The sequence below is a fragment of the Stegodyphus dumicola genome, chromosome 6 (assembly GCF_044657685.1).
Source record: "Stegodyphus dumicola isolate Sdum_Otavi_A_Nest chromosome 6, ASM4465768v1".
In the NCBI taxonomy this organism is placed as follows: Eukaryota; Metazoa; Arthropoda; class Arachnida; order Araneae; family Eresidae; genus Stegodyphus; species Stegodyphus dumicola.
Genome location: NC_140773.1, coordinates 208020053 through 208046893, shown reverse-complemented (window position 1 = coordinate 208046893; position 26841 = coordinate 208020053). Strand labels below are relative to the sequence as shown.

The 26841-nt window shown below is 32.4% G+C and overlaps 1 protein-coding gene across 12 annotated transcripts in view; it reads right to left on the bottom strand.

Moving 5' to 3' along the window:
- LOC118190859 (rho guanine nucleotide exchange factor 28-like) overlaps positions 1 to 26841 on the bottom strand; it is a 565987-nt gene that overhangs the window by 131308 nt on the left and 407838 nt on the right. For 2 of the 12 annotated variants that reach the window (XM_035361644.2, XM_035361645.2), the window contains exon 1: positions 4204 to 4602. The exons of the other annotated variants lie outside the window; for them this stretch is intronic. The gene's annotated coding sequence lies outside the window, so the exon portion shown is untranslated. Of the gene's footprint in view, positions 1 to 4203; positions 4603 to 26841 lie in introns of those variants that run through there. 12 annotated transcript variants of the gene reach the window in all.

Genomic DNA, 26841 nt, shown 5'->3' with positions numbered 1-26841 from the left:
AAACGACATATGATTTGGCAGTAGGTTTGTAAGAAACTCTTCTTGCATTTACAAGTTTGGGAAAAACAAGGAATCGCCAAACAATTCACGACTCAAACTGCTTGTTTAATGACAGATAATTATGCAATGAGCTCAAAAAGATATCTATGATTTTTTTCTTTTAAATATTAATTCCAGACACGTACTTCCAATTTCATTACAATAAGCTAAAGAATTCAATCCAAGGAACAAACATTTCATTTAGCTAAATACTACCCAGAGAACAAAATCTGTCGAGGTACTCCAGGACGAATTTCTGGTTCTTTTGTCATCAATTTAGGTAGCAGCTGCATAACACAAAGTTCCCGTCTTGGTATTACAGGATTGAATAGAATTACTAATTTGCAGCCGGCCCCTTGAAAATATTTATTAAGCATATCTCAAATAATTTCTTCCCTAAAGATAAGGAAATTTTAATTTATAACTCATTAAAGCACATCATATAATTTACTATTTTTTTAAATGAGAACCAAGTAATAAATTAGGTTTTATTTTTAAGAAAATTTCTATGAATAGGCTTATGAAACTGTTGCCATAAGTCTTTGATATATTTCAAGAAAATTAGAAATCAAAATTATATACCTAGAATTAAATACCCAATTGAACAAAGCCAACGGCAATCTTTTTCGAATACTTCACATGAATGCTATTACTATTGCTACGCTTCGTATGAATACTCATCATGTGCACAAAGAGGATTTCATTAACTCAGTAAACTTCCTTATGGATACTTTTTTATATCAATTTTTTTTTTTTAAATAAATATATATACATTCCAATAGTCTTAAGATTTAAGATTGCAGTTCGAGATGAAATGACTTTTTTTTAAGGAAAGGAATCAAATTCGTTCATTCTTTCAAAAAAAAAAAAAAAAAAAAAAAATTACGTGAAGGAATTTTACGTTAAGGAGCAATCTTAACAAACTTACTACGAAGACTGCGATCAAAAAACGTCTAAAGTTATAAATCTACTAATCTCTACATATAATAAAAGAAAGAGTCTGTCTGTGTGTGTGTGTGTGTGCGTGTCTTACGTTCGCGCTGCGCGTAAGCTAATAGACCCACGGCTACGAAATTTGGTACATAGGTGCATCTAGACAAGAGCCAGTGCACCTCGAAGCGATTTTTTTCGAAATTTGATTTAGAATTTTTTTTATTTTATGTTTTGTGACGAAATCGCGTCATTTTGAGGCATAATGGGCTATGGGAAAACGAGATTTTACTCTACACACTACATTTTCACATCATCATGAAACGTCGGCACTTAGCTGTTTTACGAACTTAAAATAAATTTCGTTTTTCAATAAATAGATTAAATACGAATTTATTTAACAAAGTCAGCTTAACACCTTTTCAAGAGGATTTTTTCTAAAAAAGTTTGTTTTTAAAAATGTACAGTTTATTTTTTTTGGTTTTTGGACATGTTAAACTTTCATCCTTGGGACTGCTTTTACAAAAAGAATTTTGGAAAAATGATATTTTGTATTTAAAAAAAAAAAAAAAATTAAATGAAGCTTCCGAGTACACTTCTCATATCTCAACATCTTTAAAAATGTGATTTTGGCAACAATTTTCCTTTCTTATTGTTGTTGATAGATTTTCCATGAAATTGCATCATTTTGAATAGTTTCATTCTTTTAGAAATATGGATTTGGAAACAATTTTTCATCGTATTTCTTATGGCACTGTTTTTAAGAGATTGGTATAGTTCATTGTCATTTTTTTTATGTATATAATACATTTTTATTTATTTATTTATTTATTTATTGATAAAGTTGTTCTGCAGAGTAAAATTCTGCGCGGAATTTTTTGTTTTTTGAGTTTCTTTCATGTTATTTTTTGCTTATTTCACTATTTGTAAGATATTGAAAAGTTTTGCATGATTTTTTTTCTTCAACGGAAAGTTGGTTAATTTTTTTATTAGGATAACTTATAGTTGTATTAAGTGATATAGCTTATTTCATTGTAATTTTTTTCTCTTGAAAATATCAGATAAAATATCATTGATTATACTTTGCTTTTCAGAATTTTTTGTTTTTTGTATTCTTTTATGTTATTTATTGCTCATTTCACTGTTTTTAAGATAGTGAAAAGTTTTGAGTGATTTTTTTAGGAAACAAAGTTCTTAACCTCCTTTATACCATTTGAATTCTTAAGATTTTGCAAAGGAAAGTTAATTAATTTATTTATTAGGATAATTAATATTTGTATTAAGGGATATTGCTTATTTCGTTGTAATTTTGTTATACGTAATAACTTTTTTTTATGAAGTTGTTCTGCAGAGTAAAATTCTACGCAGTTTTTAAATTTAACGTTTGGTGTTTCCTTCAGCCATTTTCCCGGTACATTTAAAAGCCAGACAAAGGCTGGCAAAGCTGCTAGTTCACTATAAACGGCGAATTACTTTTTAAATTGTTGCCACCATATTTAAGAAATTAAATAAATGAAGAATCTGCATGAATGTATGTTTCTCGCACTCTGAAAATACCTAGAGACATCAAATTTTGAATAACGTAGTCCTCCACTCGAATATGGACATCTAGAAGCCCAAATTTGGAATTTGTTTTATTATCGATTTCACATTTTATAAAACTTTAACGAATTTTTCATTAACAAACTCAAGGATTTTAAAACAAGCAATGGGAACACTTACTATGCGGAAGAAAAAAGAAGAAAAAAAAAAAAAAAAAAAATTATCTCCAGACTGTGCATCGGAAATTTTAAAGATATACTCTTTTTAAATTATTTTGTGATATTGCTGTTGAAATGAATTTTTTAGTTTAAGTGCGAAGAAGATATTTAATAAATAAAGGTAACAAACAAATCGTTAAAAAAAACGCGTCTTTGGGCGTAATATAAAATGTGAAAGCTTTGAGACTTCTTTTTAAAATTCATTTGGTTTGAGGTAAAAGAACTTTACGGTTATTTTTAAAAATAATTATTATTTTATCAATTCATTAATATCACCTGCTGTTAAATCTTCGCTAAATATCGGAAATAAATAATTTTACTTTTTACTTAAACAAACTTTCTGGAAATAAATGAAGATACATTTTTAATATCCTGAGACTGCAACTTAGAATTTTTAATTTTTTGTGTCAGCAGACAAAATAGGAATTCGTATATATACATCTGTGTGGTTCCGAGTTTTATAAATTGCAATGTAAGACCATCATAATAAAGCACACACACAAATAAAATTAATTTATGATCAAATTTCTTGAAGCAAATCGTGTGCAAAAATTTGCAATTTTAAGTTCCAGAACTTACTTCTACTTAAACTGAAACAGAAATTCCACAACCTCCTACATATACCAAAGAGGATGAGGAGATGATAAGACGACAAGCTATTCCCGAAAAAATAATTAATTTAATTACAATTCACAGCCCTATTATCGCTTGATATACCTACCTACATACAGGGGTATAAAATGAGTAATTAAATTTTAATATAATAATAAAAAAATCTTCTGCATAGTTGAAAAATGAACATCATTTAATGTAAAAAAATTGCATTAATTAATTATTTTACTTCTGATTTATTAATTACATAACTTTTTCGTTCATCTAAAATGTGACAATCATAAAGCAGCTGCTTGATATACACACTTTTTTATTAAATATCTTAATAATAATTATTATTATTGTTTTTCCGAATGGCGGGCACTTCTTGCCCATAACGGCATTGGCCACTACTAAGGCCAGAATTGGTGGTCATTTTATAATGGAGGCACCCAATAGGCGGTCACCGTTACCTCCTATGAAGGGATCCTATGAAGGGATCCTATGAAGGGACAGACAATTTTACATCCAATGCCTTCTCCGAGATTCGAAGATTCGGGCCCCTTTGGTATCGCAGTCAGGCTTCCCTAACCACCATACCGCCTGGGCGGTTCTTAATAATTATTAGTCGTCCTAATTTTTTTTATATGTTACTCAAGCCAAATAAATAAAAAATACAGCAGTCTTAAAAATCACCTAGGTTCAGAAGTTTAGTATTTATTATAAATTTATAAATGCAGTATAAGTTGGAAAAAATTCATAATATAAAAATAAAATAATTTAAAATATGTGCGAAATAAACCTTAAAATTTTAAATGGAAATAATTACTACAGAAAAAAAATAATAATTTAATCGAAATTAATAACAGAAAGAAATACTCACCGCGATTCCAAAGTGAAAAATTAATCCAAAACATCGTCGAGTTTTAATTCTTCTCAATCATCAAAATTTCCAATAGGCGTTTAAAAATCACAAACCCGCATATGCCTCATTTATCCAATAGAAAAATTAGTTACCGAGCGTTATGAAAAAAGTTGACAAAACACTTCTCCAAGACTTTACGAGTTCATTTTTTTGGGGTGGTTGCTATGGAAACCATCCCATCACAAAAGCCGATCTGAATATCTGCGTCGCAAACACAACAATACCACTTACGGGTAAAAGGCAAAATTATTTTAACATTTTTCGAAAGTTGCACAAGAGATCCTGAGAGCCGCTCCAAAGACTTTTATCCCCGCGTTTTCACGGGAAGTTGACGGTTGTGAAGCTCCGCACGCAGAAGACCGATGAAATTCTGTTGTCGTAGAGGTAATAAAGGTTGCCGCAACCGAAATTACTCGCCAACACGGCGACAGAAAACGGTCGCCAAATACAGTTTCACTTTCTGAAGAAGGGTTGAAGTACTACAATAAGGAGGAAGGAGTATCTACAGAACTCTCTCTGAACGTGTAATGTTGCGTATGCGGATGGCATATATCTCTTTCTGAAAGTAATGTTCTTCCGATAATGACTAGCGTTGGGAACTCACGAAAAACATAAATATACTCCTTTTCATCGATTCCTTTTAGGAACATTTTTTGCTTCTGCGTAGGAAATACCGCTACATAGCTAACACAACACCTGCAATGGGTATATAAAAATGCTGTGCGGCAAACACATTATTCCTTGTATTTTCTCAATCGCATGCAATGGAACTTTATACAACCCCCCTTCCCCGATGGGAAAAATACTCATTTTTTTTAGCTTTGAAACTGTTAAGGAATACACTGCAATTATACTTCAAAACCTGAACATAATTAATTTTAAAATTATCAGTCTTGTGCATTTTATTCAGAATCTCTTAATTCAGTTTAGATTTCATGAAAATGAATATTTAATTTAATTCTGAAAATGCACTAGTTTAAGAGCCAGACGGAACAAATATTTAAATGAAACTTCAAATTTTGCTCAATAATTCATGTAAATTTTCATTTTTTTAAAAATTAATTTTACCTCTGTATCTACAGTCAAATACACTTTTATTACAGAAGAAATCAGTACTGCTATCCGTTATGACGTCACGATGACTTCTCTACAATCAAATATACTTTCATTACAGACGAAATCAGTAATGTTATCACGATGTTCTGACGTCACGATGAGGATGCCCTAGTCACACCTTCATTTTTACATCATCGTGGCCTTCAGAGCACACTCTCCCACTGCAAATGAACACTGATTTGCAACACTTCCTATTTTGAGAAAAGAATTTTCCACGCGTCATAAAAATAATGAAACTTTTCTGATGCTAAAGGCTCGATAACAACGGAAATCACCGGCCCTCGCTGGGACTCGAATACGTGTCGAGTCTACTTGCAATTACACCAGGAAGGAATGCGGAAAGGAAGGAGATAATACCTTACATATTCCCCCTTTTAAAGGGCGATTGGGGAGGGCCCAGTCACCAAATCCTGGAGCTAACGAATTATCGTCTACCACTTTTTAGTTCGGGCGGCACTTGTACAGTAATTAGTCTTTTTTTTTTTTTTTTTTTCTTTCTTTCTTTAAAGCAGGAGACGTGAAAAATGAGCAATGTCATTGTCGGGACTCGAACTCTGGATCTCTCGAATACGTGTCGAATATGCTTCCAATTACATCACAAAGGCACGCGGAAAGAAGGGTTACCTTATAAAATTATCGGACAAAATTAATTAGCGTTTAATTACAATTTTACAAAACATTTTCATTTATTTAATCAAAACTTGACAGAAATCTCTTTTCCTCCTCCTTTTTCGTTTACTTTACTTTTTTATCTTTTTCCTTCTGCATTTTTTATGGTATCATTCCCTTTAAAACACCATTACAAACTTGCTCTACACATTTCAACAAACTTTAGCGCGGTCTACTTTTCTTCTAGATAAATAGTAATCAAAAAATAATTTTCAACGAATCAAAAAAAAAAAAAAAAAAAAAAAAAAAAAAAAAAAATATCAGAAGCTTTTTTTGAAAACGGAAAGGGGAAAGGGAAAACGGGAAAAAGTCTTAATTTACTTAAGGCCAAGATGTTTAGATTTTATCATCAACAAGACATCGATGCCCAAGTCGGATAAAAGCACTTCACATCAATAGTCCGGTACTGGTTTCAGTTCCAGACGGCACAACAGGCTGGCTACATGCCAGCTGAGAAAGTACTCTACAAACAGTATTTCTCAGTACCTTCGAGTAGTAAATTATTAATTTAAGTTAACTCTAGTAAGTAATACTGCATTAATGCTCCAAGAAAAAATATACAGTCTTCCGCAATTCTTAAGAGTTTAAGTGACGATTTTATTCTGCCCACTGATTTATTAGAGGGGGGAACTAAAATTAAACAGCAATAGCTCATTTTTTAATTTCGTTACTTCAAAATTTGCATTAACGAGGTTCTACAATCAATGACATACAGAATTTATACCACCAATGTTCTTAACACACATTAATACGCATATAGTTATAAAGAGATCAGGAATTATCATTATAAGAATCAGCAATTATTATCTTCAGAATCAGGAATGGTCAAAATGCTCATAAAACATTTCCATATGGTTTACGTGCTATATCACAAACCTTAATAACGCACGTACTACTACATACTAATATGATTCGCACGTACTACTACATACTAATATGATTACAAGAAACAGGAATCTTTACCATTAGAACCAAGGATGGTCAAAATGACCGCAAAAATTCACTTAAAACACTTTACTTGCCTTTCGTAGCCAGAAACACAGCTTCCAAGAAAGGTTTTTTTGAGTGAAGAACCATTTAAACTAATGCTGTGAGAAATTCCTTTTGCGCAAAAGTTTCTTCTAGCACTGAGCGTCGTTAGATGTGGTAACTCCATCAGTTAATATTAATACTTCCGATGAAACAGCTTTAACAAATTACAACAATAAACTACCTGTATAACCCGCCACCGCAGGGTAGAATACAGGAAAGGGGATGATAAAGCTGCATTCAGAGCAGCATGGTAGTTATCCATGATAAGCTACTTTTACGCCTTCCTGGCCAACTACATAGCTAATTTGTCTTTTGCACCATATTAGTAGATAGGCAGAGAAATACATGATTGTATGAGATTTTAGGATACCGCAAAAATAATCATATAATTGTAATAAAAACAATAACTAAATTGCAATCTGAAGAGTTCAGACTACAATTTAAATCCTTGAAAATTTAACATTAAATATATTTTTAATTCAAAATGTAGAAAAATTTAAAAGACAATTCTGTACCCAATATGTAATTTATAGCGTTAGAAACTCTTTTATTAATTAAGATGAAGCCGCAAATAATTATAATGATTATTACATAATGTAAATACACTTTAATGTAAAAATGTGTAATACACTTTAATGTAAATTAAAAACACTTTAATATTAGGCATATTATATTAAAAGTGAAATAAAGATTTAAATTACTATTTTAAAATTTACTATTTTTAAATCGTCCAGATTATTAATCAAGAATAGTCAGATTACATCTGAAAGATAAACGAATATCTTATGTTCTGCCGAATGGCAATACAATGAGAACGGGATACTTTTACAGCGTCTGGATGATAAATTAAAGTATTCACTGGATCTTGTTCCACGCAGTGTCAGCATTGCTTTTGAATCGCTTGGTTTGTTTATTATTAGCAGACTAATTAAAGAGCTTATACTTTGTGAATGGCAACACTCTGAGAATTCGCTATGGGCAAACGCGAGTAAGATTTCAATTGAAGGTCTTTTCGCGCCGAGTGGCAACACTTACAAAATGCTGCTTCTAATTTTTTTTTTTTTCCTTATTTCTCATACCTCATCCATCCGTTATAACAGGGTGCTAAGTGAAAAACAATACCTATAATTTCTTACAGCGCACAAAGAAGGTACGACATTCAAAAATACACAGCTGCAAGCGAAATCTGAATATCCTCAGAATTTTTCCATACTCTTACAATTGCCTTTCACAGAAAACTCTTTCTCAGTACTTTATTTAACCCCCCCTCTTTTCTTTTCCTGTTAATTGTTGTTATGTCAAATTTTCTCAGAAAGTAAACAGAAATAACCACTTTCTGCCAATAAGAATATTATATAAAGCAATTTCGTCGTTCTGCAACTTATCTGTGTTTTGCATGCTCCTGGCAAATAGAAGAGGGAGGGAATAAAAAAGGCACGTGATAACAAGGAAGCAGGTGTGGCATTTGCTCTTATAAAAATTTACGAATGTTTCAAGTCGCTCTCTTCGTCCAATTTTCGGACTTTCAAAAATTGGGAATATATTTGAAATTTGGGCCATTAGATGACTAATATCTTTATTCAATTCAGCTGCTTCTTGCACATAGAATGCGCAATTGATCCATGAAATAGCGTTTGCATGATTCAGAATGCACAAACAACATTACGTATAACTTGGATAACAAACACCATTACCATTTTGTGACTATATAATGTGAATGGAGATAAATTAATTGAATTAAACGAAGCGAAATATACGATTTAAAAAATCCACACATCCTTTCAACCTGATTCAACAGACAGTCCTATAATGTAGGTAAACTGCCCACTCACATACTTCTTATTTAGAAGAACAAATTCTACACATAACAGTGCGCAAAGAAATATTTGAATACTTACCAATCTTATTTGTCTGCGCAAAACTATATTTTTATGACGGTCGGCAATATCGTCCCGTTTCTATGCAATTAAGCATTGTCTAGTTATAATGTCAGATAAAATGTAAGATACGCGTTCCTTTCAGAAGATGCATTAGTGTCAATAAAAGCGTCTATTATCGATTCAATTGGGGTTAAACGTCGTACACAAAAGGCACTCCCATAATTCACATATAACTCTCGTGACACGATTGCGGCAGCGACAGTCAAGAGGAAATGAAACTCAACTTTCATTAGCGCACTTTCGATTTCCTTCCGCTTCCGCTCGTAAAGCGACAAGAGTTATGAATAACGAAATGTCTGGGCTGTTATTTCCCAGATTGGGAATGTATCATATGTTCATGACTACTGAACAAAAGTAACTGTCTATCAATATATCCTTGTTCTAAAAAACAAAACTGAAAGCTTTCACATTTTATATTATGACCAAAGGTGCGTTTTTTTCATTTACATACAGATGCCCGTTTCGAGAGCATTTGGGCTGAAAATATTTACAAACAGCATATCTTTAGAATTTCCGACAGTCTCGCGTGCTGGACATAAAAATGTTTTTTCCTGTAGTGTTGCTCGCTTTATAATCATTGAGTTTGTTAATCAAAAATTCGTTAAAGTTTGACAAAATATGAAATACACAATAAAACAAATTAAAAATTCTAAATTTGGGTTTCCAACTGTCAGATCTGGGTGGAGGATTACGTTATTCAAAATTTGATGGCTCTAGGTACCGTTGTGTTTTCACAATGCGGAAAACATGCATACATTCATGCAAATTCTTCATTATTTAATTTCCTTAAATATAATACTAGGCGATAATATTTGGTGGCAACAATTTGAAAAGTAGTTCAGACTTTTACAGCGATTCAACGTAAAATCCCGTTTTGAGACTAACAGCCCTTTCGGATTAACGTTCCTCTGGGCTAAAGAACTCAACACATGATGATTTCGCTTTTAGGGGGATGGCGGAGAGGGTAGCTATATCGTGAAAATCTGAGAGGGGGGAATACTACTACAGATAAAAAGGAGGGCGGGACCGAAATAATAAAATAAGATAAAAATTGTTAAAAACTGGAGTTATTAGAATCTGTTAAAACAAATCAATCCTTTCTACTGTTGATTTAAATCAATTACAAGAAGCTCATATTTCATAGTACATTAAAACAAGAGTTAAAAAAATATTGCATAAAAATATGACCATAATTAACAAAACTGATTTGAAATCTTAAAACTTCGTAGCCATTATCATTACAAAAATGTTTTAAATGATGCAAAGATTTCAGTTTTTGTATTTTTAAATTAAAAAAAAAAATTCTATAAAATACGTAATCTAACTTTTACACGTTCTATACTTAAGTCTAACTTTTTTCACCATTCGATTTCTTTTTGGATGTAGATGATAATATACATATAAAGTAAAATTAGAAATCTTGCAAGCAATATATCATATATATTAGAAATGTGTTTCATCTATCACGCTTACGGTATACAGCAACAACTGTTGCAAAATGTACAATAATAAATAAATAAATAAATAAATAAAAAATATTAAAAAAAAGTTTCGATTCACTTTTTAAAATGATATTGACAATAAATGAAAAAAACTTATGCATCCTCAATTGGCAACAACGTATTGTTTCTCGCATCTCTAGTTGCACGGACGCGATTTTATCGCTAATTGGGGAAAAACAATTAATTACCATTCTCCCAAAATAATAAATATTGCGTACTGTTAAAATTAAAAACATTAATTTTAACTTACATTACTTTCATGCCAATTATAGCAACGTATTTTCATACCAACTTTATCTACAGCCACGGATGAGAATTTAAAAAAGCAAAACACAACTAGTAGAAAGGTAAGAATAAGCAAATCTTCAAATGCACCGGCAAAAAAAGATGCACAACAGTTCCAATGCATTTAGAAATAAATTTATCATACGGTTGCTCACACATCTCCTAATCGAAGTTTGTGCACCATTTTACTTGCTTCCTGCCACGTACGAAGCTATGCAACATGGCCGCCACTTGCTTCCAACATGGCCACAATACTGCTTCATTTTCGAAAGGTAGATAGCATAGTTACTTCCCCTAGTTCTCCTCTATACATCGTCATGGTAACAACTTTTCATCTTGACAAGATTTCATTGAATACAATAACAATGAAATTCAATAAAGTAGTAATGAAAATAAAAACACTTCCTTTCAAGCGTTAATTAAAATACTTGCATAATTTTATCATTAGATATATGCTATATTCTAATAACATTCTCAATTTTACTAATGAAGTAGGAATTATATATATATATTTATGCTTTTCGTCTCACATAACCTGCACATCTTTTTAAATTAATCTAAAAAGGACTGTCTTATATTACAGGGTGTCTTATTTTCGAGTAAATATGATCTATAATGAAAATATATAAGAGAAATATTGTAGTTTTATTGCTGTACATAAATGAATAAAACATGCCCTCATGAATTAAACAAAAACGAAGCATTGTTGATTAAGAATGGACAGGCTTTCTTCATAAAATCGCACAATTTCTCAGTATTAAACTATGGAATTGCTATCTTCTGATTATAACACTTTTTAGCCGAAACGGCGTTAACTCAGAAGGGCTGAAGGGCTATTAATTTCGCTTTGGTATTTTGCGTCGGTTCACTATAAAACAGCGTTTCATTTTTCAAATTGTTGCCACAAATATTAGAGCCCTGCATTATATTTAAATAAATTAAATAATGAAAATTTTGCATAAATGTACGTATGTTTCTCGCATTGCGAAAAAACAACGCTACCTAGAGACATCAAAATTTTGAATAACGTAGTCCTCCACTGGAATATGGGCATCCGGAAGTACAAATCTGGAATTTGTTTTACTATCTATTTCATATTTTGTAAAACTTTCATGAATTTTTGATTAACGAACTCAACGATTTCAAAGCGAGCAATGGCAACACTGTAAAAATAAAAAAAGAAAAGAAAATTATCTCCAGCGCGCGAGACTCTATGGTTGAAATTTTAAAGATATGCTCTTTTTAAATGTTTTATGTTTGTGATAATGCTGTTGAACTGAAATTTATGATTTAAGTGCAAAGAATATGATATTTAATAAATAAAGGCAACACACAAAACGCTTAAAAAAAAGACCCTTTGGGCGTAATATAAAATCTGAAAGCTTTCAGATTTTTATTTTTTCCCCGTTTTTAACAATAAATTTCACATTTCATTTTGGAATATTTTAGTAACGTTATCTCCCCAAAGTTCTTTAACAAGGCATCTGTAAGCGCAACAGCCTACACTGCATGAAATCGACATTAAATAACCGATGCACTTCATTTTTAAAGTCGGAATATAATACACCGAAATGCAGCACTTGTTGAAAAGTACCCTTCCCTCGCTGAAATTTATCAGGAACCGTAATTTGAGATTTGGGACTTCGGTGCTTCAAATTCTAAAAATAAATTAGTGGATAAGTATAAAATACCGTGGAAATACAAAGGGTATATCCGATGGATATTACTATCTATTGCATACCTAAAGTACTTTTTAAAATTTACATACCTGGATGAAAATTTGTGAACATAAAAATTATTTCACATGAAAAGTAAATAAGATACTAAAAGCGTTCTTCTCGTATGCTTTTGCGGTTTAATGGCCATCTTACTGAAAATATAAATATGCATTTCCAGAACATTTTGGGTCCGCATCGATAAATCGAAGGTCGCGAGATCCATTCCTCGATCATACATTCCTTTCGTCTGAAAAAGTCAGTTAAAAATTTTTTGTAAATTATCAAAAGAAACAACCTATCCCCTTTTCCTAGTTTAGAAGAGATATTTACAACTGGAAAAAAAAATAAAGATTTTAACGTATTTAAAAAAAAAAAAAAAAAAAAAAAAAACGAAGGCTTTCAGTTTTTATATTATGCCCAAAGAGGCCTTTTTTTTTTTTTTTTTTTTTTTTTTTTTTTTTTTTTTATAACGTTTTGTGTGTTACCTTTCTTTGTTAAATATCATATTCTTCGCACTTATACCATGAAATTCAATTCAACAGCAATATCGCAAAATAATTTAAAAAGAGCATATCTTTAGAATTTCCGATACACAGTCTCGCGCTGCTGGAGATTAAAAACTTTTTCCCCCCCATTTCCCTTATAGTGTTTCCATTGCTCGCTTTGAAATCCTTGAGTTTGTTAATCAAAAATTTGTGCCCATATTCGGGTGGAAACCTGCGTTCCTCAAAATTTGATGGCTCTAGGTACCGTCGTTTTATCACAGTGCGATAAACACACATACATTTATGCAGATTCTCCATTATTTATTTTTTTTTAATATAATACAGGACTATAATATTTGGTGGCTCAGTTTGAAAAGTGAACCGACATTTAAAGTTTTCAACGCAAAATGCGAACACGAAATTAAAACGCCCTTTGGGCTAAAAAAAAAAAAAAAAAAAAAAAAAAACTTAAAGCTTTCAGATTTTATATTACGCCCCAAAGGAGCGTTTTTTTTTTTTTTTTTTTTTTGTGTGTGTGTGTGTGTTACCTTTATTTATTAAATATCACGTTCTTCACATTTAAACCATAAAATTCAACTGCAATATCACACAATAATTTAAAAAGAGTAAATCTAGAACTTCCGATACACGGTCTCGCGCGCTGGAGATAAAAAAGTTTTTTTGTTCGTACAGTGCTGCCGTTGCTCGCTTTGAAATCGTTGAGTTTCTTAATCAAAAACTCATACATGATTTACAAAATATAAAATAGACAATAAAACAAATTCCAAATTCTGGCTTCCAGATGCCCGTATTCGGGTGAGACGTCCGTTTTTCAAAATTGAATGTCTCTAGGTGCCGTTGTTTATTCACAGTGAGAGAAACATACATACATTCATGCAGATTCTTAATTTCTTTAAATATAATTCAGGGCTCTAACATTTGGTGGCAACAATTTGAAAAGTTAAACGCCGTTTATAGAGAACCAACGCAAAATGCCAAAACGAAATTAATAGCCCTTCTGTGCAAATTGCCCCTTTGGGCTAATGAATCGTCTGTACCGGAAATGCAAGAGAAATCACAAATTGAAACTTAAAAAAATATCTTACAACACATGGAACTAGAAACATACTTTATTAATTATACTAGTCTTTTAAACATATAAACAAATATCTGGCAACTATTATCACTGCCTTTAAATTGCTTAAGTAATTACTGTGATAAACAATATAATTTTTATAATTGGACGCTAAGCGGCTCGTTGTTTTATTTTCTTTGAATACGGTAATGCACGGAAAGGCAATCTGAAACGGCAACTTTGCCGTTCGACTAGAATTTGCCAGCTGGAACAGTGTAGGGTGAAATGACGTACTAATAATTGTTTAACGGATAAAAGTGCATCAAATGCAAAATTATTTCCATTTTATTAATAGTAAATATAAATAACACTAATATTTGTGATGATATCGGGCAGTTGTTTAAAGAGTGTGTTCCGAGATACAAACTTTTATAGAATTATCACAGACTAAAACGCGATTTCTTGCGTTCAAAGCTATATAAAAATTTACGAAGTTTCCTACCTAAAAACATTGTTTTGCTCACTCTATTAAAATCGAATTATGACTAAAAATAAATTTTATTTTTGATTACTCAGAATACTGAAATATTTCTTACTGTCATTTCACTTTACAACTTGCATGCAATGACGCAGTTGTTGAGAAAATGCGTATCGTCTGGCGCGCTATTTCCGCCGCTGCACAAAATGCGTGAATTTCAAGGAAATAGGACATTCAGGAATTTATTCATTCAATGTACGTGGGATATAGTTTAAAAGTAGTACTACGGTTTAAAATGGAATACTATTTTTGGTACCGAAACAAAATAAGAAATAGTTTCACTCAGTAGTCAGAAATACACAGGAAATACACAGAAATACAAAGTTTGGTGCACCAACGGGAACTCTGTATTCAACTGAGTTTGGTCAAATTGGTGTAGCCAACACACTAAGAATAATTAAATATTTCTAGTAGAAAACACAGCAACATGATTATTCTTTCCTTATAAAATATTCTATGCACAAAACGAAAAATACAAATAAAATAGAAGTACTACTTCCTCTTTTAAAAATGTTCTATGACGGTAGTCAAAGCAGCATTAATAGTATTTTTTAATCGTCTTTATTATGTTAGAAACACTGTTGTAGATAGTGCTGTCAACTGCAGCTAGCACAGATAGAATTTTCTACAAGAACCATTGAATTAACAGCATTCAGTAACTTAAAAAAGGTAAAGCAATCTCTAGCTTGAAGTGAAATAGACTGTGTTTTGATTTCTTTCTTATATCGAGGGGGGGGGGGGCTATGGAAAAGTATTCTCACAAAAAGGTTATAATTCCAAAAATTCATTCCGTTTTGCATTCCTCTGGCTGTTAATTCGACAACAGTGCTTACAATTTCTCGAACTTCTGTACACAGCTTTATTTAATTAAGTTTTTCTGGTTGCTTGCTTATGTCAAATCTTAAAATTAATTTTTTACCCCCTTCTGTTTGATGGTTGATTTTATTTAGATTTTTGACACATGAGTATTTGCAATAACAATACAATATTCTGCAGGAATTTTTTTTAAAGTTCGTAAAGTTGCTCTCATTTAGCACTGAATATTTAATCACGTACCATTGCTTAACGGTCAAACTAATCATCTTAGGGTTTCAATTTTTACACTGTAGGATATAATGAAAAGTAATTTTCCAAAAAAAAGATTTTTCATTTTTTAAAAAAAAAGTGATTTTTCTTAAATTATCGTTTATTAACAGCAATCAATTTTTAAAGCAAAACATTTAATCCTTGGCTGTTAATGGCATATTGATTTTAAATAATGATGAGCTCGTATTCCTTAACTACACGGAAATTTAATCATAATCTGGTAGATTAGAAGAGCATAACCATTATAACCTTGAAACAAATGATGACGTAACACGCGTTTCATTGCTACGCTGATTAGAAAAAACAATTTTCGTTTCTTCAAAACACTGATTTTCTTTATTATTTTTCCACATTATACAGAATACACAGTATAAAATACAAATATGTAAAAAAAAAATTAAGTTACACAGCTTTGGTTACATGCCTTAAAAAGTGAAAAGTAAATTTTTAACTACCATAATATTTTTGGACATGCATGACTAAAAGAAATCATGCGCCATCTATCTAATTTATACGATTTGTATTGAGCATAACAGTATTTCACAGTACGCGAATAAGAAGAATAGAAGGGATAGTACATTTATAATATGTATAAGAAGATTATATTCCAATTCACTTAAATTCCTCATTATAACAATTTTGATTTAAAATTCGCCATTCTTAACAGACCCCCGAATTGATTTTTTAGTTATGACAGCTAAAATTTTTACTTCTTACACCTTTTGTGCATTTAACTATATAAAATAATGTGGCCGTCCAGAAGAGAAAGCGGCTAGCGACTCTGACTGCCGCGCCGAAGCGTCCGAGTTCGAATACTGGAGAAGGCATGGATGTAAAGTTGTCTGTCTTTTTAGACGGTATTTTCTCCGCTCTTTCTGCATGTCTTCGTGGCGTAACGGTAGCCCACACGGCATGTATTCGAGAGATCCAAGTTCGAATCCCGGCGAGGGAATTGCTCATTTTTCACATCTCCTGCTTTCCCCCCAAAAAAGGGGGACTCTACAATTGCGTTCGAACTAGAAAAAGTGGTGGACGATGCCTCTTCACCATCAGGATTTGGTGATTGGCTCCCCTAATCCCCAGTCGCCCTTTAAAAGGGGCAATATTTTCTTCCTCCTCCCAGCATGCCTTCGTGTTGCAACGATTAGCAAGCACACAGCGCATATTCGCGAGGTCCAGGTTCAAGTCCCGGTGAGGTGAGGGCATCGCTCATTTTTCACATCAGCTTAAAAAAATAACAATAATAATAACAACATAAAGAAAAAAAAATCTGAAAGGTTTCAGATTTTAAATTACGTCCAAAGAGGCGTTTTTTTAACGTTTTGTGTGTTACCTTTATTTATTAAATATCATGTTCTTTGCACTTAAACCAGAAAATTCTGTTTAACAACAATGTCGCAAAATAATTTTAAAATGAGCGTACCTTTAGAATTTCCGATACACAGTTTCGCGCCCTGGGGATAAAAAGGTTCCCTCCCCCCCGTAGAGTGTTGCCATTGCTCGCTTTGAAATCCTTGAGTTTTGTTAATCAAAAATTCGTTAAAATTTTACAAAACATGAAATTGATCATAAAACAAATTCCAAATTTCAAATTTGATCTTCCACGTGCCCATATTCGCAGTAGGATTACGTCATTCAAAATTCGATGGCTCTATGTACCGTTGTTTTATCCCAATGCGAGAAATACACGTACATTTATGCAGATTTTTCATTATTTAATTTGTTCAAATACAATGCAGGACTCGTAACATTTGGTGACAACAGTCTGAAAAGTGAAACGGACATTTATAGCGATTCAACGCAAAATCGCAAAACGAAAACAATACTAGAACTAATAATAAATACTAATGACCTAATGATCGTAAATCCTAATGACTGTAACACCTTTATAAGATGCAACGGTGGCCGCCTCTCCATAACAAAATGACCAACGCTTTTGGCTTTAGTGGTGGCCAAAGCTTAAAATCGCCAGTGCTAAATATATAGATATATACATATAAATTAATGTTATACATTTCCCTATTTCTTCTGGGAAGAAATTTTGCTCTGCATTTTTTGAAAAAAATTATTGCTAACATTATACACAATTGTATTTCATTTCCGTACAAACGAATATTAAAAATCAAACATGAATTTCTTATTCCATACTGCCTTTTGATGTCCTTTATATTTATTTTAATACATTAATTATTGTATAGTTATTTAAATAGAGAAGCTAATAAACGTGACAGATAGAAAATATTGCTGCTTGATTATTTTAATATTATGTACCTATAAAAAAATCTAAATTAAAAAAATCAGAGATTTGCATATATTTTCTTTGTTTTTAATGTATATACTAAATAAATATTTTAAAACTTGCGTTACTAAATGAATATGCCCATAAAATTACTCTCTGAAATTGCTTATTTATTTATTTTTTAAGCATAATAAATCTAGACGTGTGATTGCATTCCGAATTTTTTCTTTAATAATAAAATCAATAGCACTTCCTTAAAAAAATTGCATTTCATATATGAGAATTGATCTTTTGTTGTAACACAGGTTACACGCAGTCTTTCTCAATTTTCAGTTATCTCCTAAATGCAAGCTACTCTTTCTATACAACATACAGCTGCCACATACTTTGCAATAATCAATAAATTTAATCTCAGTTGTCTCACTGTGCTGCCGTTCGATCGTCTGAAAGGCTGATCCAACAAAATCAAATGCGACAAAAGGGTGCGGGAGTATGTGATAATTTATTAATATCTGGCATCCCAAAGATATTTTTTGCAATCTGAAAAATCTTATGGAAAAAACTAAATGAAAATTTCACGTAATATTATATATCGGGTGACTAACGTTTAAAGTTAAATGCAACCTATAGAATAACACTTTTCTAACGTCTGAGGCGACATACGGAGGTTGTGGATAATGCTCAATATGAAACGCAAATTCCTGCTACCTAAAATTATGCATAATTTTAAAACGCATGAAAAGGAGCAATTTGGGGCCTCTCTAGCCCGCGAGACTATGTATCGGAAATTCTAAAGAGATGCTTTTTTTTTAATTATTATGCGATTGAATTTATGGTTGAATTATGCTGAACTGTATTCCAATTATGCGATTGAATTATGCTGAATTGAATTTTATGGTTTAAGTGCGAAGAACATGAAATTTAATAAAGGTCATACACAAAACGTTTTAAAAAAAAATAAAAAATAAAAAAAAAAAAAAAGAGAGAGAGAAAAGATGATGATGATCCTTTGGGCGTAGACTTAATTAGATTAATATATACAAACAAGCCTTTAATAAATCGTAGGAGAATTAATAACACAAATACTCAAAACGTATTACGACGCCAAGTAATTTCAAAGCTCTAAGTAAATTATTAAAGAAATAATTCCTTAAAAGTCTTCGATTAAATACCTTAACAACTATCCGCGTTAACATTCAGACAAATTAAATGGAAATCACCAATAATTTACTTTCACTCTCCAGTTGGGTTTCTTACTGAACGTTTTAACTGTCAAGTTCTGCTCTGCATTTGGCAAGCGTTGCCAAGGTAATTGAACGTGCTCGTGTCAAATTACAGCCACAAAATATTGGAATCTTTCCAAAACGGACGACCCTTACAAAAAGCGTGCTCGCGCTTGAAATATGGGTCATAAAAATCGAGGACGAGTAATGACATCCTAACAGGAATCATTCAAACAATGCGTTATAGTTTGGAGGAAGATATGGGCGATAAGCTGCCAAACCTGGCACTCCCAACAATCAGAGATCGGAAAATAACGGTGATATCCAGGGACAAAGATACACCGGAGGGAACCCCATCGGAAGAAGCAGACGGCACGCGCCGCTGACGCACGCCCAGACGCGGCCATCTGCGCGACTCACGGCCAATGAGCGCGCGCTGGAAGACGCGACTCTTTTCGGACAGGTGTTCCGAGAAACACGGGAGGGTCAAGCTCGGGCATCAGCAAGGTCGAAAAGTAAACAAAACTCTGACCGGCGACCCGACATTTCTTAACAAGAATCAAGCGATAAGCGGATTTTAGAAGCGCCGCTGGCGACAAATAATTTGGAAATTTCAAGCGAAAACTTATATCAGTCACTTGAACATACGCATAAAGCATAAAGAGTTAATAAACTCAGAAAATCAGTTTGAAGAAAAATGGCCTGGCAAGGTAAGAAAAGACGCGTCATTTTGGAAGAAATAAGAGAACTCGATTCTTCAGTAGCTGACGCGCCGAAAAATATAATTAAATGCTCCCAGATACGAGCATCTCGAGCAATGGAATAGTAATTTCCAAATTCAGAAACGATAGTGGTGAATGCTGGCGACAATCGTCACATACAAACTAAAGAATACTAACTAAATGCTAAATATATTAATAGGTATAAGAAATTTAGAAATTTATTATGTCCCTTTGACAGAATATAAATCTGTTTTTGGTGATGAGATTACTAAATCGATTCTGCTGCAACACGTTTCTAATGTGTCAATTCATGCATTTTGAAATGCTGGTATTTTATCTAATACAACACCAGCTATAAACTATAAGAAATTATGATAATCATATTACTTGTCAGAAAATTGTGCACTGTACGGATGTAACGTCAAGAGTTTCAAGAAACGGACCATTAAAAGCACCCCATCTTTTTTGTCCAACTCTCCCTAAACAATTTTTAGGACATGGTTCCGGAAGGAAACAGATCTTTCGACTGTTAAGGAACTTCTTTAGTTGCAAACTCAAGCTATTTTACGCCTGTTTTGCAAATAGTAATTACTTTAATAATGTATTTATGTGTTTTAAGTGTATTTCACTATTATATATATATATATTTGAATGAAGGATTATTATGTGTTTAAGCTTTGGCAAATTAAGAAGGTATAAAGACATGCAATCTGAAATTGACTTTATTAAACAACACGCCTATTGGTAGTCTTGACTATGATAGGCAGTACTTATAACCATTCTTCAAGCATACTTCAGTCTTTTGAAAACAGAAAATATGTTACTTCACATCCATTCCTACAGCCTACTAGCATCTGAGTGACTTCAGTCAAGAAACAGTCACAGTTCGTTGAAGATTCGGTTCCCAGCGGCTACGTAGAATTTTCATGGTTTCTTTCATATGCAACATGAATATAAGGCAGTTTCACTCAATAGTTACATCCACGAAGGCATTCTTTCCTTTTGCCTCTAGGGGACATTCTTTTAATTAACCAAATAGTTCTTCAATCAGTTCACTACGATGAAACCGCAGAAAATTACTAAAAAGTATATTCATACCATAAACTTTTCTCAAAGAAAAACAGGTTTTTTTTGAAGTTTAAATGGAAAGGAATAATAAACCAATTTGCCATATTTTGCCAACGTTAAATGCAACAAAAAATAATTTGCTTCCATACCTTAGACTTTAATTTAACAATTGAAATAGCCTCTTTTTAAATTAATTAATAATTTTTTTAAATATCTATCCATTAACATGAAAGGTGGGTTTGAAAGAACTTGCTTATAATTTTTTCTTTATGCCTACGGCGGACGAAAAATGCATTGAACGTACAAATTAATTGCTAAAGAAACATATTTAATTACTATCTTACCTCATTTTTTATTTAATTAATAGAAATAACTGTAATATTAATACTTGAAATTGTCCCCTTGATTTATTTTTACGCACGAATTGTAATAAATTTTATTTTCATTATTAGTAATGTGTAGTTATGAGTCAGTATTGTTAAACAAGTATTGCGTTTTAAAATGCCTTTGTTTACCTCCGGCAAAAATAATCTCAAAGGGCCTGAGATTGAATATCTTACAAATCAGTAAAAATAGTTCGCAATGCCTTATTCTTCAAACTCTGAAGACGTCTTCAAATACCTTTTGGAGGTACAAGCCCAGACAAGAGCTACTCAAATCTGATTGGATTAACGGCAAAGAATAAAATTATTTTCGTCTCTGCAAGTACATTTGATTTTCTTCCTATAAATGCGAAAGCACTCGAAAAACTTCATGTACATTATTACATGCATAAAACATGTAATTAATTCTTAAAAGTCAATTTTAAACTGAGATAGAAAACAAAATTTTAAAAAAATGACATCAAGATAATTTAATATTGTTATGAATTTTGTATATACGTAAATAATTTTAGTGAAATTATATGTACAATTGTAGTACCTTTTGTATAATGTAACAGAAAAATGTTTGGAGGCGTAGAAGCTCTGCCGGAAAAATAAGACTACAGGGGCAAGTCTGATGAGGTAAATGGCTATATCGCGAAATTGGCGAGATATAGCCAAGCTGGCGATGGCTTTGGCGACTAATGTTTATCGAAAAATTTGGAGAGAAATCGTCAAAATTCGCCAAACTCGGAGACATTTTGCTCCAGTCTTATATAACTGTAACTGATCCTTATGTAATTGTAACCGTATCCGGCCTTGTAATTTTAACCATATATGCTTTTCAGTATTTTCGAGAAATCGAAGGTACTTCAGATTTTTCAGCGGCCGGGGTAAAACTATATAAGGTCGGAGAGAGCATCAGCTCTCAGTTCAGAGTCGACTACGGAGTACTGAAATATCTACGTGCCAGCTTCGCTCTTTAAATGCGCTTTTCATTACGTTGTGTTTAACGTTCTTAGTAGTTTGATGTAAAACCATGATTGTGATAATGATAAGAGCTATACGAGTATTTCTATGGAAAGTTCCAGAACTGTAAAGTTCTTTTGGGGGCTATCGCCGGTTCTGTGTGAATTCAATCCATTACGAACCCGTACGCTCGCAACAATAAAATTCCTTTCGTCTCTACAAGTAAACCTGACTTTCCTCTTATTAACGCGCAAGCACTCGAAAAAATTTATTTGCCTTGTCACGTGCATAAAAACATTGGGTCGGCGAAATTTGGCAATTTTAAGCTTTTCTCAAGAAGAAAATTGGAAGCACCTTCGATTAAATAAGAAAACGGAATAACACGTTTACTGGTCAGTAAATTAGATAGACATGAGGCTTTTAAAAAAACGGTCCCCGCTAAAGGTTTAAATCCACAGAGAAAAAATAACCAGCACGCAGCGAAACGGAGCAACGTAAACAACGCTTTCGCTTCCCCGACGATATAACCCCGTTTCCTGTCTTTAACACGGGCGCAGCCTCATCGTCACACTTGTGCAGCTGGCGGCAGGGTAAACACCAGAACCTTTCTTGCTTCACAGCTCCATTCTCAGAATCATCTATCAACACTTTTTGATCTGAAGCAATAAACAGAAGCCGAACAGCATCCTATGGCAAACTGCAAAATCAGTAATTTCTCTTTCTTTTCAGAACAAATTTAGACACCAGAAACTGCTGAGACACAATTTCACTAATTCTCCGAAAATATGCACATTAATTATGTGTTTCCGAAACTTCCTTCGAAGCCCACGTTAAAGACTTTCACTATCCTATCCACCTTAGAAAAACAAACTTGAATCTCGAGCTCATAAGGAGGAACTCCTAAAATAATCTTCAGTTGTCATGGCACGCCCAAATGAAAATTACCAAACTTATACAATACAGTATAATAACATGAATTCAATTTAAAATTTAATAAATAAAAAATAATGAAAAAAAATCTGAAAGCTTTCAGATTTTAACGGTCGGCCAAATCTCTGCTTTGCCATAACTGAATAATCCAATCCAATCCATACATATATTTATGCAGATTCTTCATTATTTATTTAAATATAATACAGGGCGATAATATTCGGTGGCAACAGTTTGAAAAGTGAAACGGACATTTATAGTAAACCGACGCAAAATGCCATTTCGAAACTAATAGCCCTTCTGGGCTAATGACCCTTTGGACTAACAATAAGCTTTTGAGTAGAGAATATGCTTTCCTACGGATTTCTTAGAAATCTAAAAGAATTTTAATATTTATACTGTTCTAATGTACTCAGGGGTTAAATGCACGGAAACTGTAGCTCCCTGTCCCTTCATAATAGTATGTATTTCACAGCATTTACCTATTCGTATTACACTATTTGTTAAGGAGTAACCTTCTTTTAAACTTTTTTAGCGCTACTACGTTGTTAATATCTCAATACAGGACCGGTCTGAACGTAACATTCTGTCTTTTTTCAAGAGCGTTTACAAGCGAGGCGAAGACATTGGCACTTTTACAACATGCGAGAACTATTCACTTAAGGAGACCTTTGTGAAGGGCTTAAAGAAAACAGAATCTTATTTATCTTAAAATGGGAAAATCATGGATATTTTTAACGCACTGGCCCATCCAGTCGCTGGCAAGCAAACACAGGACGAAATAGCTGCATTCACTGGCTTTATCCTCTTAACTATTAAAAAAAAAAAAAAAAGAAAGAAAAAAAAAAGAAAGAAAGAAAAAAAGAAAACTGAGATAGTTAACTGAGATAGTTAACTTTAAACTAAACTTAGTTAACTTTAAACTAAAGTTAACTGAGATAGTTAACTTTAAACTGAGATATTTAGTTAAAAGATAATGTTTTAAATTTTTATTTTATTTTTTAACAGGGACGTTGAGAAAATACTTTGGAGTTCGCAGTTTAATCGGAGGGTGGCTGATAATAAAAATTCCTTATCCAAACAGTACAGATTCGACAGTGCAGTTTTTTTTTAATTGACAAATCAACGCAGACAAAAAAAAAAAAAAAAAACTGTTATTATTTTTAAGCCTCCGATTTCACTGATATATTTACATGGGATTTATTAATAACTGCGTATTACAAATATACACATGAATTAATTTTAAATTTCGCTAGAAATAAATTAAAGTCAAATATTTTTAAATTAATTTTTGCTTCAAATACAAGGTACACGAACAGCAATTCTAATATTTCATTGCTATTCTGCTTCGGAAAGCCTTATTATGGCATTCCCTCATAATCAAGAAAATCACAGAATAATTTAAAAAGCAAAGAATATCGCCACTACGCTTAGGCATGCTAAAAGTATAAATATTAAATACCCTCATTAAAAAAGTGAATTCTAAAATATCACTAGATCTATGGTAGGCATTGTTTATATCTTCCTTGTACATATCTGAAGCAATTACTAATAAAACAATGTTGTATACAGTGCTTTCATAGGGCAGAATACAACCGTATGTTTTACTAACCCGAAGAGAATGTGATAACGCAACGCGATTCCAGAGAGATTGGAATAAATGAAATTGCACACATTACGACATCAAAAATGAATGGATGGAATAAATGAGGACTAAAAGACAACACGTACGTACGTAATCCTATTACAAAAAGTATTAACAAGCATTAAGGTTACTTAAAGATTAAAGGCGTTCATTCCTTCCATGAAATAAGAATGATGGTCCATTCTTACACAAAGGGGTAAAATGTCCACATACCATCTGAATTCTGAAGGAAAGGCGACTGACAAAGAAAAGGATTATCAATTGAAACAGATTTTGTGATTCATTTGACAAGACTGACTACCTTATTAATAGCTAACTGGAATGAAAAACAGCCATTAAAGGGCAATTTTTTTTTTTTTTGAAGCGAGAGGTGATACGAATTCTCAAGAGTAGACACAATAAATATATGTGCCGAAGTTTCTATCCAGTATACAAATTCGACTCGCTTGGAATTAGTATTAGAATTCGCGTTAAGGAGAATAATGAGCTATTCTAAAGTTTGCCATTAAAAATATGAAAAACATACCAGCTGAGGAAAATTCCCGACGATTCTTCTTTTGATTAGCAAAACAGAATCATTACTTAGTTTCTCTTTAGTTCAGTAAGTATGTTCAACAATAGCAACATAGAGGTAGTTGCGCAACTTGCAAATGCCCATTAAGCTGGGTCGTATGCAGACGTTCATTATTCATGCAAAAGTACTTCAGGAGCTCGAAATGCAAATATGAATGTGTAATTTGAGTAAAGAAGGGAAGAAATTCACATCCTCCTAAATGCGAGCAACTGGAAGCTCGAATTATGATTCTACAGATAACAGAACCATGGATGTGCTTAATGTTTCAACCTTAAAGTCAGCTAGAGACCAGAATCGATTAAATAATGATCAAATCTCAACTGCCACAACGATGGAATTTCTTGCGTTTCCCCTCCCTCCACTCTCACAAATGATAACTAAACGGTTAAGAATAAAAACGATCCAGAATTAAGAAATGATAAACTCCTCTACACCGAAGGCCAATTTAAGATGTATTTGCTCAACGGCCTACAGAAATTCCTTATGACATTAGAAGCTACATTCCTCGCGCACAGATAATACTTGCATATCTATAAGACACAAGAGGTTTGGTGTGTTAAAAATATATATATATCTACATTTAAAAATATGAAAGCTTTCAGATTTTACATTACGCTCAAAGAGGCGTTTTTTTAACGTTTTGTGTGTAAGTTTTATTTGTTAAATATCATGTTCTTCGCTCTTAAACCAGAAAATTCAATTCGATAGCAATATCGCAAAATAATTTAAAAAGAGCATATCTTTAGAATTTCCGATACACAGTCTTGCGCACTGGAGATATTTTTTTTTTTTTTTTTAAATTTGAAATTGATAGTAAAACAAATTCCAAATTAGGGCTTCCAAATGCCTACATTCGGTGGAGGATTACATTATTCAAAATTTGATGGCTGTAGGTACCATTGTTTTATCACAATGCGAGAAATATACTACATTCATGCAGATTCTTCATTATTTGATCACCTTAAATCAAACAGAGGGGAATAATATTTGGTGGCAACCGTTTGAAAAGTGGAACGGGAAAAGTTTTCAACGCAAAATACCAAAACGAAAAAATAGCCCTTCTGGGCTAAAGCCCTCTGGTCTTTTTTTTTTTTTTTTTTTTTAAAAAAAGAAAAAAAAAAAGAAAACTTAATTTGTGTATTTATTTTGAAATGACCAGCTTGGTTTCACAGATACTACGCTTTTTTTTACTCATTATATGGAGTTTATAGCTACTGGACTTTGAACATAAATTGAAAACAAAACAAAATTAATACCTAGCTTTATCTCTCCCTTTAAAACTGGTTCGTTTTGTGTTGTTAGTAGAAAATAATGCTGCCAATAGGGTTTCAGTTATTTCGCTAGATGTTTTAAAATCCGCGAATTTAGACCAAAATAAGCTAAAATGATCTTAATCTGATACAAAAACCTGAAACATA